The sequence below is a fragment of the Falco peregrinus genome, chromosome 5 (genome assembly GCF_023634155.1).
Source record: "Falco peregrinus isolate bFalPer1 chromosome 5, bFalPer1.pri, whole genome shotgun sequence".
NCBI classification, from domain to species: domain Eukaryota; kingdom Metazoa; phylum Chordata; class Aves; order Falconiformes; family Falconidae; genus Falco; species Falco peregrinus.
In genome coordinates this window covers 78390895-78402246 of record NC_073725.1, presented here as the reverse complement: position 1 = coordinate 78402246, position 11352 = coordinate 78390895, and positions in this window count along the sequence as shown.

Below are 11352 nucleotides of genomic sequence, written 5' to 3'. Positions count from 1 at the left end.
CGATTGCTTTGATGGGTGACTTTCTCACCCCTCAGGCACTGGTGGCACTGACAGTTTGTTCACCAAGTTCTGGGCTGGTGAGGGGAGCAGGGACCGGCGGTGCCTCATCCCACTCCTCACGCTGAGGTCTGTGCCAGCCCAGTGCCCACCTGGGCTTTGGCTGCATCCCCCAGAGCAGCCGTCTCTCCCAACTCTGTGCCCAAGTGGGCTGCGGTGAGGGGTCCCTGTGGGGCGCAGAGCCTGGGCAGAGAGCCGCACAAGCGTCCTGGCTGACAGGGATGAGCCAGTTGTCTGCCCCTGTGGGATTTATCTGTGAAGCCACTGCATGATGGGTGCTGACGTGGCATCGGGCAAGGGCTTCAAAGCCCCAGGGACAGCCATGGCCTGGGGCAACAGCATCATCAATACTTGGAGCAGGGACCCAGGGAGCAGGGTGGATGGATTTGAGGGGCCCCCAGAGGATGCTTTTCCCCCTGTGCCTCCGGGCACCCGCTGTCACCAAGGTCTCCCAGTGCTGCTCCTGGGTGCCACCTGGTAGCCCCAGCTGCCTGATGGAGTGGGTCCCACCACCCCATGTGCATCGCGCTGCCTTCTCCTCTCCCTGTGCCTGGCGCCGTGCCAGCTGGCTGCCCTGTGCCTGCTGCCCCTCGCCACTGGTGGCTTCCCACAGATCATCGGGCACCATCTCCGCGCTGTCGCTCCCATCCGCCTGGTGAACAGCCATCACCCGCAAACAAAGAGCCTCCTTGTAGCAGCGAGCTCACGAGTTGTGGCAGCGGCCGCACTTTGGGGATGCCATGTCTCCAGGAGGGCTGAGTGCCGGCTCCATGTGACGCCCCAGGGGCTGAGCTTCCCTCCTCCACGCTTCGGAGCTGCAGGATGTGGGGAGTCTTCTTTGCCCCCGTGCTGTGGTCACAGCCAAAATCTCAGGGTGCTCAAGCACCTCGAGCCAGGCCCTCTTGCCTTTTCCCCCTTCTTCCTCCACCTCCTCCTCTTCCTCCCATGCTCGTCATTTGGGGCTCCTCAATGGTTCTGGGTCTTTGTTCTCCAGCACTAAAGGTCTAATAAATTGATTGGGTTTTCACCAGAAATTGCTGATTCACAGAAAGGATACATTTTTAATGCTTTTGTCAATGCTTCCTTCCAGAAGATTTCATTTTACATTTCCTCCCATGTCTTGTATTTATTTAGCCCCTCAGTCCCCCTCTCTTCACCCTGCCGCTGGAGCTGGACAAGGAGAGGACATGGTGGGTCTGGCATGGCTCCTGCTGCACGTCCCAGCGCAGACATGCTCCACTCTTTGGGATACACATGCAGGGAAGGTCTGGGTGCTGGGAACGGGAGCATCCATCTCCTTCCATCTGCCTGGGACTGCCCGATCCTCCTCCACTCACGCCACATGACCCTGGCCTGACCACAGCCAACGGAGGGACCATGTGCTGAGCGTCCTCCTGGGATGCCCACTGAACCACACTGGTTGCCCCAGGTGTGGCTGTGGTGGGTGGAGTGGGAGGACATGAGGTTGTATAAGGCCCACGTGAGTCAGAGGAGGGGAAGGACTGTTTAGATGATGGTGACAGCACGTGTAACCTTGCCTGGCTCCCTGCCATGCCCTGGTGCTGGGCAGGCTGCAGGGGGTATCCAGGAATAATTTAATGCTATTGAATTCTTTCTACACCATTGCTGTTTAAAAACACAGTATTGCCACCGTCGCTCTGCTGCTGCAGCTGGGTCTCCTGGCCTGTGCAGTGCTGGGCACCGCGTGGCCAGGATCTCTCTCATACCGCTCCTCGAAGCCGGGTCTGCTCTGCCCCCATGGGTGCTGTACCCCACCCAGCCCCCCCCCTCCCCCACCCCCTCAAGGTGTCACCCCTAAGCGGGGTCACCCCCGAGGCTCTCATGCCAGTGCTTGTTCTGCCCTGTGGAAGTCAGGGATGCTTTCTTCCTCAGGGAAACGATAACGAAAGGAGGGAACAGAATTCCGTGCAAAACCAGGAGGCGAACACAATATCAAAGGCAAAGAGCCAGAAACCCAGAGGCAGAACAACCCAAATTACTGTTCCCACAGCAACTTGCACTCACCCTCCTCACACTGCCAGGCAGGCGCTTACCAGGCTGCCACCGAATGTGCGCACACCCTCGCCATGGGTGCCGTGGCTTTGTCATCTCCAGTTTTGCCTTTTAATTTTGGGCTGGATTAACCCTGCTCCGTGTGCGTGTCCAATGGTATTGCATGTCACTGCACCAAATGCAACCAAAGGGTGATTTTAGTTTGTCCATTCCCATCCCAAGGAAGGGAGAAGAGGGCTGAGATGGGTTTTCCAGCAGGTGCAAGCTCTGGGTGCCACCACCTTTCTGGGGGGCACTTTCTGAGCAGCCTTATGGTAGATGCCTTTCCCACCATGCTGGGACCATGCACCCATCCTTGCATGGACAAAATGTGCTGGAGAGCGATTTAACACGGGGGTCCAGCTTTTGTTGGCTGCTTTTAGCAAGCAGGAGCTGGCTGCAGGCTGCTTGGTGCTGCCGATGAGACACCAGGGCTGCTTCTCAGCCCTGGCCCCGGCTGGCTTTTGGCAAGCTGGATCAGCCGTTTGCCAGGGGACCTGTACCCGCCCCAGGCTCCTGGTTGTCAATGTTGTAGCGATGCCAGCAGCTTTGCCCATGTCATGAAGCAGGGCTGGAAGGGGTCTGGGAAGCCAGGTGGGAACACCCTGCCCCTCCAGCAGGTCCAGGCATGGAGGTGCTGGCATGGAGGTGCGGTGTTGCAGGAGAGGGGTGCTTTGGCAGGGGATGCTCTGGCCACCTGGTCCTCCCAAGGGGATTTGGTGTCAATGCATTAAAAATGCTCTGTACCTCCCAGGACCCCACAGCTTGGTCCACAACAAGCCCAGGTGAGCTCTCGGCCAGGGCTGGGGAAGGGGGTCTGATGGGGAAGGGGGTCTGATGGGGTCAGGGGAGCTGAGCTGGTGCCAGAGGCGGGGATGGGAAAAGCAGGGCTGCCAGTGGACCTGTCACCCTCAGCCTCAGCAGAAAACACTTGCCAGCAATGGAGCAAGCCTGGCTGGAGCATTTCCTCGTTTGGCATCTCCTGCGGAATCTCACCAAAATCACAAGCCGGAGTCACGGGGCTCAGAGGGGAGACACACCGTCCCTTGGTTGCTCCTTGCTCCCTGTGTCCCAGGGGTGACACTGTCTTCCAGGAGGTCAGGACCCTGGCTGGTTTGTAAATGCTCTTCTCTTGCTCTACTTGGATCTTAATTAACTGATTTCCATCCTGGTCAGTTAACTCCTTCTTATCTGGGACACTACCTGGTGCTAGACTTCTTGATGAAGCAAATTAGGGTCCTCTAATTCTGTTTGGTTTTGTTCTGTTCTATTCTCATCATCTCATCTCATCTCATCTCATCTCATCTCATCTCATCTCATCTCATCTCTCTCTGTCCAGGACTTTCCTGCCCCATATAAAACCTCTCTTCTTCCTCTTTTCCATGCCATACTCGTGGCTGAATGCAGCTGGGAGATTATCCTTGTTTCTACAATTCCTTCAGCTCCTGGGGACAGTGCAAAGAAAAGCTGGTTTTTTTCCACTGTCCTTTTCCTGACATGCCCCATCAGGGGGCAAGGAGGAAGAGCTCTCCAGGACCATGTGCTGGTCTTCTTCATCCTTCCTTCCACAGGGCATCCATTCCTGGACTCCAGCACTCAGCTGGCAGCTGGGATCAGCCAGGGCTTCTCACGAGGAGGATCTGCCCATGGTTTGAAAATAGCATTTATTTGCTCTGGGTTACCATAGTTACTCATGGAAGTCGCACTGCGCTGCTTCTGCTGCTTGCTTGGGCGATTCTCTCCAACACGGCACAACCAGCTAAGTTTATGTTCAAATGGACCCACCAAAATAGCTGGAATATCTTGGGTATTGGCTGAGCTCTGCGTGGCATGCCCCAGCCACCCCTCACGCCTTTCAGCAACCCTCTTTTTAAAGTGCTGGATGCACCTGCAGGGCTGTAGCAGATTTTGGGGTTTTGATCACCGGTTTAGCTTTGCTAGGAGGAGCCAACGTGGTTTTCCCAGTGCCGAGCCTGTACTCAGGCTGCATCTCAGAGCTCTTGAAGACAAGTACTGAGAGCCAGCACGGCCAACCTCCCTGCTGCTACCCCACGCCTGGTTTTTGGGAGGCTGGTCTGCAAATGGGGGACAGGAGCAGCTGATGTGTCCTGGAAAGACACTTTGGGAGCGACAATGCTCGGTGAGACAGGAATGTAGAGTGCTGCTCTCCCACGGGCTGGAAGCTGATGGTGATAACTCTTCAATCAACAGTGACCAGCAGCTCAGCACGTAAAGCACTGTCCATGTTTGTATTACTCTGCACAAGCGATAGAGCTTGTCCTTGATGTCAGACCTGGCAGAAGCGAGTTCCAGCAAAGTGAGTGGGAGGGATGCCTGGTGGCTGGAAGCCACATCTGGGGCTGTGCTCCCATGCAGAGACACCCAGAGCAGTGTAAACCCAAAGCATGGGTTGGTCCAGCACCAGAGCCTCCAAAACGTGGGATTTTCCTGCAATGCTTGCCGGAGCAGGTGGTATTTGTTACCTTGCCCACAGAGACGGCAGACACCATCCCATGTGGGAGAGCCAGGAGGCAACCAGGGATGCAGCTGGACTCTCCTGCCCACAGCTGTTTCCCTGCCATCCCGGGAGCCCAGCAGGCAGCTGCCCAGGGGTGGCAGGTGCCCGGGGTGGTCAGCGCAATGGGGACAAGACGTGGCAGGGCAAGGCAAAGCCCACAGTGCTGCGTGCCAGCTGCACAGCCACCTCTTTTTGGGGATGGAGCTGCCCGTGGATGCCGAGAATGGGCAGCCACAGGGAGCCAAGGAAGAGAAGCCTGATTCTGGGTCATTGCTCAGCACCCATGCTTGGTTTTGGGGAGAAAGCATGCGCTGGTTTCTACCGGGAAAGGCGAGGGCAGGGGCTTTCTGCTGCCCGGACAGGAGCTGCTTTGGAGCCTTGTGCCGGGCTGCCCTGAATCTGTCCTTCATCCCTGGGCTGGGACAGTGCCATGGCTCTGCCTCCACTCCACAAACCCGCTCCTCCTCCATGCTGCCAGCTCTCCCTCAGCCTGCAGAGCTGGCAGGCGGAGAGGGAAATAAAACCTTGGCTGGCTGGCAGGACACACCGCCTTTCTGCAGAGCTGCTGCTGCCATGTGGCGAGGCAGCTGAGAAAATCGCTGTCTTTCTGCTCTGAGCTGTGCCAAGGCAGGAGCCTTCTCTCCTCTGCCTCCCTGCCTGGCTCAGCTCTCAGCAGAGTATCCCACTATGAATTAGCAAATTAGATCAAATCCCTCTGGAACTTCCCAGGTATTCCCACAGGGCTGCTCTGCTTTTGGCTCCTTCAGCCTTGGCTCCTGCACTCTGATGGAGCATCATCTCCGGCATGCTGCCTTCGGCTGGCTGCTGTGCTGTGCCAGCCTCTCCCCTGGGATTCTCATGCCTGTGGACCCCTCAACAACTAGAGATGAGATTGAGCCGGTGTCAGTGCTGCCAGCTTGGTGGCAGCCGGCTGGGAGCCCCCAAAGCTCCTCTCCTCTGGGGCTCATCGGACAGGTACCCCTGCCTCCTGCACACACTTCTCTGCTGGGTTTGACTAATACATGTAGAAAAGGGTATTTTTAACTGGGTGGATAAATTCACCAAAACAGGGTTAGATTAATCCCAATAACCGTTCTATACATGAGTCGGGGTGACCGGTTTGCCTGCAGTTGTGTTTCTGGGTGTGGGTGCTGGCAGCATCCCAGTCCTGCTCTGCCTGGCTGGAGAGTCCATGGGCACCGTGCTCTGGCCCCTGGCAGCCTCTGTTAACTCACGATGGGGCACAGCATCCCTGCGCCCTCACCTCCCTGCCCAGCTGTCGGGCAAAGGATGCAGTAGCCAGCTCTGCCAGCAGCTGTCCCAGCCATGTCCTTGCTGCCTACGAGCACCCAAACCAAAATGCTGCAGGTGAGCCAAATCAAACAACGCTTGGTTATCATGTTGCTTTAAAAAAGGTAAACTGAAAGGGAGAAGGAACATGTTTGGTTTTGTTATTTCCCTCTCAGGCTGTTATTTCCCTGCCTGGATTGCTGGGGAACGGGAGCTGCCTGCTGAGCCTTGGCTGGCCCCAGAGCCGCTGCCAGGCAAGGCACGAGGCCGTTTTATTTTAAGAGTAATTTTTCTGTTTCCTGGGTTTCACATCTCTCTTGCAGGCAGTTCCTCTCCTACAACGCCCGATGTGCAACGTTGCACCAGTACGAGCGGACGGTTGGCTAATCACGGGGATAAAGCGCACATCTGCTTATCTGAGCTGCCCGGAGCCCTGTGCCCAGGCAGGCGGCCACGCGGTCCCCACTGGGCTGTGCCGGCATGCGGGCCATGGGGACCAGTGCCTGCTTCCCAGAGCATGGGCACCTCACTGGGAATGAGCATCTCATCAGGAATGAGCATCTCATTGGGAACGAGAGAGACCGCTGCGATGCAGGAAAGGCTCCAGGGGTGGGAGGGACGAGTTTCTGTTCCCCTTGGGCTGCAGAAAATGATTGCAAACCCCTGCTGTGCAAAATTCACAACCTGAGGGGGGTGGGCTGGGCTCAGCTTCCAGGGCCTCCTGGTCCTGTCCCTGCCTTTGTGTGTTGCCTTCTCCTCTACACCTCCAGAAAGTGCTGGTGCTTGCAGCCATGGTCATACCCAGCCCCTGAAAAGTGTATTTTAGAGCCACCTTGCAGAAGAGAGAAGAAAAAGCGCAACATTTCCCCATCAGTCCCAGCCCCGGTGCCGGGATTTGCCGGACCAGGGCGGCTGGGCCAGCTCGGCACGCAGCTGTGATGGGGAATGAGCAGCGAGTGTCTCTGGCTGCTGCAGTGGGGGAGGATGGAGGCAGGGACAGGAGGGACCACGGGCTGTGGCAGCCTGGGGCTGTCACAGCCTTTCTCCGGGGTGCCAGAGGCAGGCTGGGGATGGTGCTGGGGTTTCCTTCACCCAAGCTCATCCTTGGCCGTGATGGCCACGGATCAAATACCTCCTCTGGAGGAAGCTCCGACAAGCCTAGTCAAAGATGGGCTTAATCAGATCGTTTTGCTATCCTAGCAAAGAGAAAAGACACAAGGTAATCCAGAGACCTCTAAAGGCTCCAGTGCAAGTTTCCAGCAGAGCTGGGAGCAGGTGGGTTACCTGTGGGTTCTTACTATCCTTTTATATTTGTTTTAAAGGCACATGCCAAGCCTCAGCCAAAGGCAGGGTCCAGCTGTGCCAGCCACAGATGTGCTGCCCTCCAGGGCAAAATAACTAAGAAAGATGATATTTGGTAGGAGAAATTACAGTGTGCCATGGACCTGCTCACCTCAGTGCCACCAAAGCAGCAGATCTGGACCATGATCCCAAGGTTTCCACCGCCAGTCCTCTGCCTTTTTAGGCTGGTTGTCTGTCACGGGCTCAGCAGGCATTGCCTACTGCAGGGCTGCAGCGAGATCTCGAATTTAGGCTTTTTACAGGGGACAGAGAGGCACGACTACATTAACCAGCAGGTTTTGAAGAAGGTACAGCCACGACAACAAAGTTCCGTGGATGGGGATGAAAAGGGCAAGAGCATTTGCAGATGACAAAAGATCACACAGGGATATTGGCTCAGAAAAGGAGAAGAGGTAGAGGAGACTCAGTGGAAATATGTGGGGAACATACGAAAACAATCAGTTCCTCTTTTTGCCATATCCTGTAAGTACAGTAGAGAAATTAAAGGGCAGCATATGTGGAACAGATTAAAAAAACCTGATTTTATGTATTTATTTACTGTCAGGTTTTGAAATACACAGGCATGGTTCCGAAAGCCATGACCGCCATGACATGAAGCCCAACTGATGGGTGACAACGAAGCATCACGTTTTCCAGCACTGCTTTGAGGGTTTTATAAAACCCAAGGGATTTTACAGTAGGAATAAATTCAGCTTTGTGACTCCCTTTGTCTTTTGAGAGAGGGCGAAATACACTTTTAGTCCCTGATGGAAACTGGGACCAGACTGGGATGAATGCATCCTGTGGTGTGCCCACAGCCCGGCCCCATGCAGGGTGAGACAGTGGCTGGACACCCCAGAAAGCAGCGACACCTCCCTGCAACACAGCGGGCTGTGAGCAGAGTCCAGCCCCTTAACTAAGGTGGGGGCAGCAGATCTCCAAGAAGCCAAACATGGCAAGCCAAATCCAGGTTGGGTCTCCATCCTCCCTCCAGGACACATGGCTTGTCCTCATCCTGTCCCCTGTGCGCAGCTGGCTCTGAGCTGGCTGAGCACAGAGGAAAGGGGTGACATGCACGGTCCTGGGCTTCCTCAAGGAACACGCAGTTTCTTCCATAAAGAGATTTTTTTCCCCCCCATCAGCTGACAGTCAACATCACACGGGGCAGCCTGAGCTCAGGAATAGCTCATTCTTTAAGATTGCCTGTACAGCTCCATATATATTATGTACTTGGTGCCTGTGCATCAGCACCTTCACCCAAGCTATTGCTTTTTCCGGGGGCCCTTCTCATCCTCGTGGTCCACCCCACCCCTCCCCGTTTCCATCCTTGCAGAAAAGCTGCCGTGTGCCGGAGTGGCCGGGCAGAGCCTGCAGCACTTGGCTCTTCACCGCTCACCCACCGGGAGACACGGGCGAGGGGCTCCCTGCCAGGGTGGGGGCGCGGCAGCCTGATGCCCTGCACCTCCCCGGGGAGCCCATGGCCCACACGCAGTCGCGTGCCCCCCTGCAGAGAAATCAGCAGGAAACATTTGATGGGGATTTAGAGATTTTTGGCCCCCAGGGACTTTCAGGGCAGATCCGCCCATCGTGTCAGTGCCACCAGCAGCAGGGAAGACCAGTTCAGGGTGAGGGTCTTCAGAGAAAACACTGGGGGTTGTTCAAGGCCAGGGCAGAGCCTCAGGCTCCGAGGACACTGGCTGGCTCTGGGTTTCAGGTGAGACCTGCTGGACAATCCCCAGTCACGCAGCCCTGGGAGAAGGGAACCCCCAGGCCCATGATGCCTGAGGACAGGAGGGACAATGCTGGTCCCGTGGCCTTGGCCCGAGCTGGGGGACAGGCTTTGCTGCAGCAGCGCCCATGGCCACAGAGGGCTTGCTGCCGAGCGCGTCTCCTGCATGCTAAGGGCGGCATGTTTCTGCAAAAGCACTGCCCAGAAATTCAAAGCGTTCTAAATTTTCCCTCTTTCTTGTGCTCCCAGAGCAACTCTTTTGCCCGGGAGGAGGTTGTTCATCGTCGTTCATCATGTGCCTTTCGCCAGCCCCAGCAAGCAGCCAGATCTCCCAGCCCTGCACTTCTGACCTCGTGCAGCCGTTTCCCAGTCTCGTTTAACCTCTGCAAATTCTTCTGGTTAGTAGTGTGCAGATTAAACATTAAGCCCTTAAAAACATCCTTTGCCTCAAAAAAACAGCATAAAGGAAGGGCAGGAACTGGCTAGGACAGACGGTCATGAGAGCGTACCCTTGTCGTGTGTACAAGGAAACACAGATCCAGCCCCTGCAAGTAGGTTCTGGCTGCATGAGAGACCGATCACAGCGGAGGTCATGAGACACAATTCAGGCCAAAGGCTTCTGCTTTGAGGTTGTTTATGCTGGTTTATGGGCCAAAAGCCTGCCTTCCCTTTTCTTTTTTGGGCAGCCCTGGACCCTGGTCTTTGCTAACAGCTCTTTAGGGCAGCCCGGGAATCGGGGTGGGCACCCGCTGGAGATCGCTCTGACCCAGGGAACAGGCTTGAGCGAGCATCAGCTCCCAGCACGCCGCCCCTCCCAAATACAAGCTAGAAATCCTCTCCAAGATGCCACTCTGAGCCTGAGGCAGCTCCAAAACCATCAGAGGGTTAAGCACAAGGTAGGCAGCCATCCTGGAAAGAGAAGTACTTTGACTCTTCCTTGGAGACTCTACACTTGCCCCTACCTCCACCCCCAAGGCTGCGCTGAACACACATTCATCAAATTTCCTCTGCTAGTCAGTTATTCCCAGCCGTGGTTTCCACTTCTGCAGTTTCAAAAATCTGTAGATGACTCTGTTATTGCTCACTAGGGAAGGAAGCTGTCCCAAGAAGACCCACACCCTCAGAAACGCTCAGTTACGGTTGCGTAGAGCCCTCCAGCCCCTGAAGCTAAACTGCTCCCTTCAGAGTCAACAGTTTGTGAGTGGGAAACAAACCCAGGCGTACAACCCACAGCGTGGCTGCAAGCAAAGTTGTGACTTCGAGTAATGCTTTGCCTTATCTGCCCCCAAGGAGGGCAGCACAATCCCGCAGCTCGTAGGAGCTGCAGCTGACGAGCCGGCAGCCTAAGGGAAAGCATAAGGAACTTGGGGATAGATGCTATGGCAGCTGGTAAAAATTAGGCAGATCCTTAGAGGAAAAGAGCATCAACAAGTATTTCTGTGAGCGGTGGAGCTGCTGAAATCAGTTTCCCCTACCTTTGTCTCCAGGGTGGGTAACTAGGGGTGGGGGGAGGCAGTACCAGAGGCTTGCTTCCCAGTTCTGTGAGACAGGCAGCCAAACCTGTAGCAACTCAACATGTCTGAGACTTCGCTGCCTCTTCCCCCTGTTAAATTTGTGTGAGTGTGGCCAGGAGGAAGCCGAAGAGGAAGGTCACAGCCAAAGCGCTGCAGGGAGGCAGCAGGGAAGGCTGGACTCTGCTGTCCCACTGTCCCCCCACGTTCTCTCTACGTGCTGTCCTCCAGATGAGCGGAGCGGGTGGCTGCGGCATGCTGCATTGCTTGTGGAAGCAAAGCCGGCACGTGGCAAAGCTTCTGTGGGTGCCGAGATGACAGAAAGGATGGATGCACATATACCCATCTTGTCAGCCCAACCGGCCCCAGCTGCAGGGCTCACAGCTCAGCCAGACCCCCACGGCCACCAGCCTCGTGCTGCCCGAGCAGGCAGAAGCTGCCCTCCTGCTGCCGAGGGCCATCACCACTGAGCATGTATGACCCAGCATTCGAGATGTCAAGGGACAAACCACTGGCCTGGATGCAGCTGAAGCCCCTACACGGCTCAGCAAACAACTCCTGAAGTTTCAGTCCTAAACCTCCCTTGAACAAAACTGGACAAGGTGGTGCTCTGCAGGGTTCAGAGCAGGCAGCCAACCCTGCTCTAGCTGCGGTCTTTGTTGGGCTTGAGTTCAGAGCCTCAACGAGACGAGTCTACCAAAGCATGGCATACTTGGACCCTGGCAGAAGGTAAGCGATGCAGAAGCCCACGTGTAACGGTTCTGGAAGGGGCAAGGGACCGGTGCCTGAGGCAACCCCTGCAGCACAGCAGAGAGCTTCGCAGTGAGGGGGCAAAAGCTGGTCTTCGCATCGAC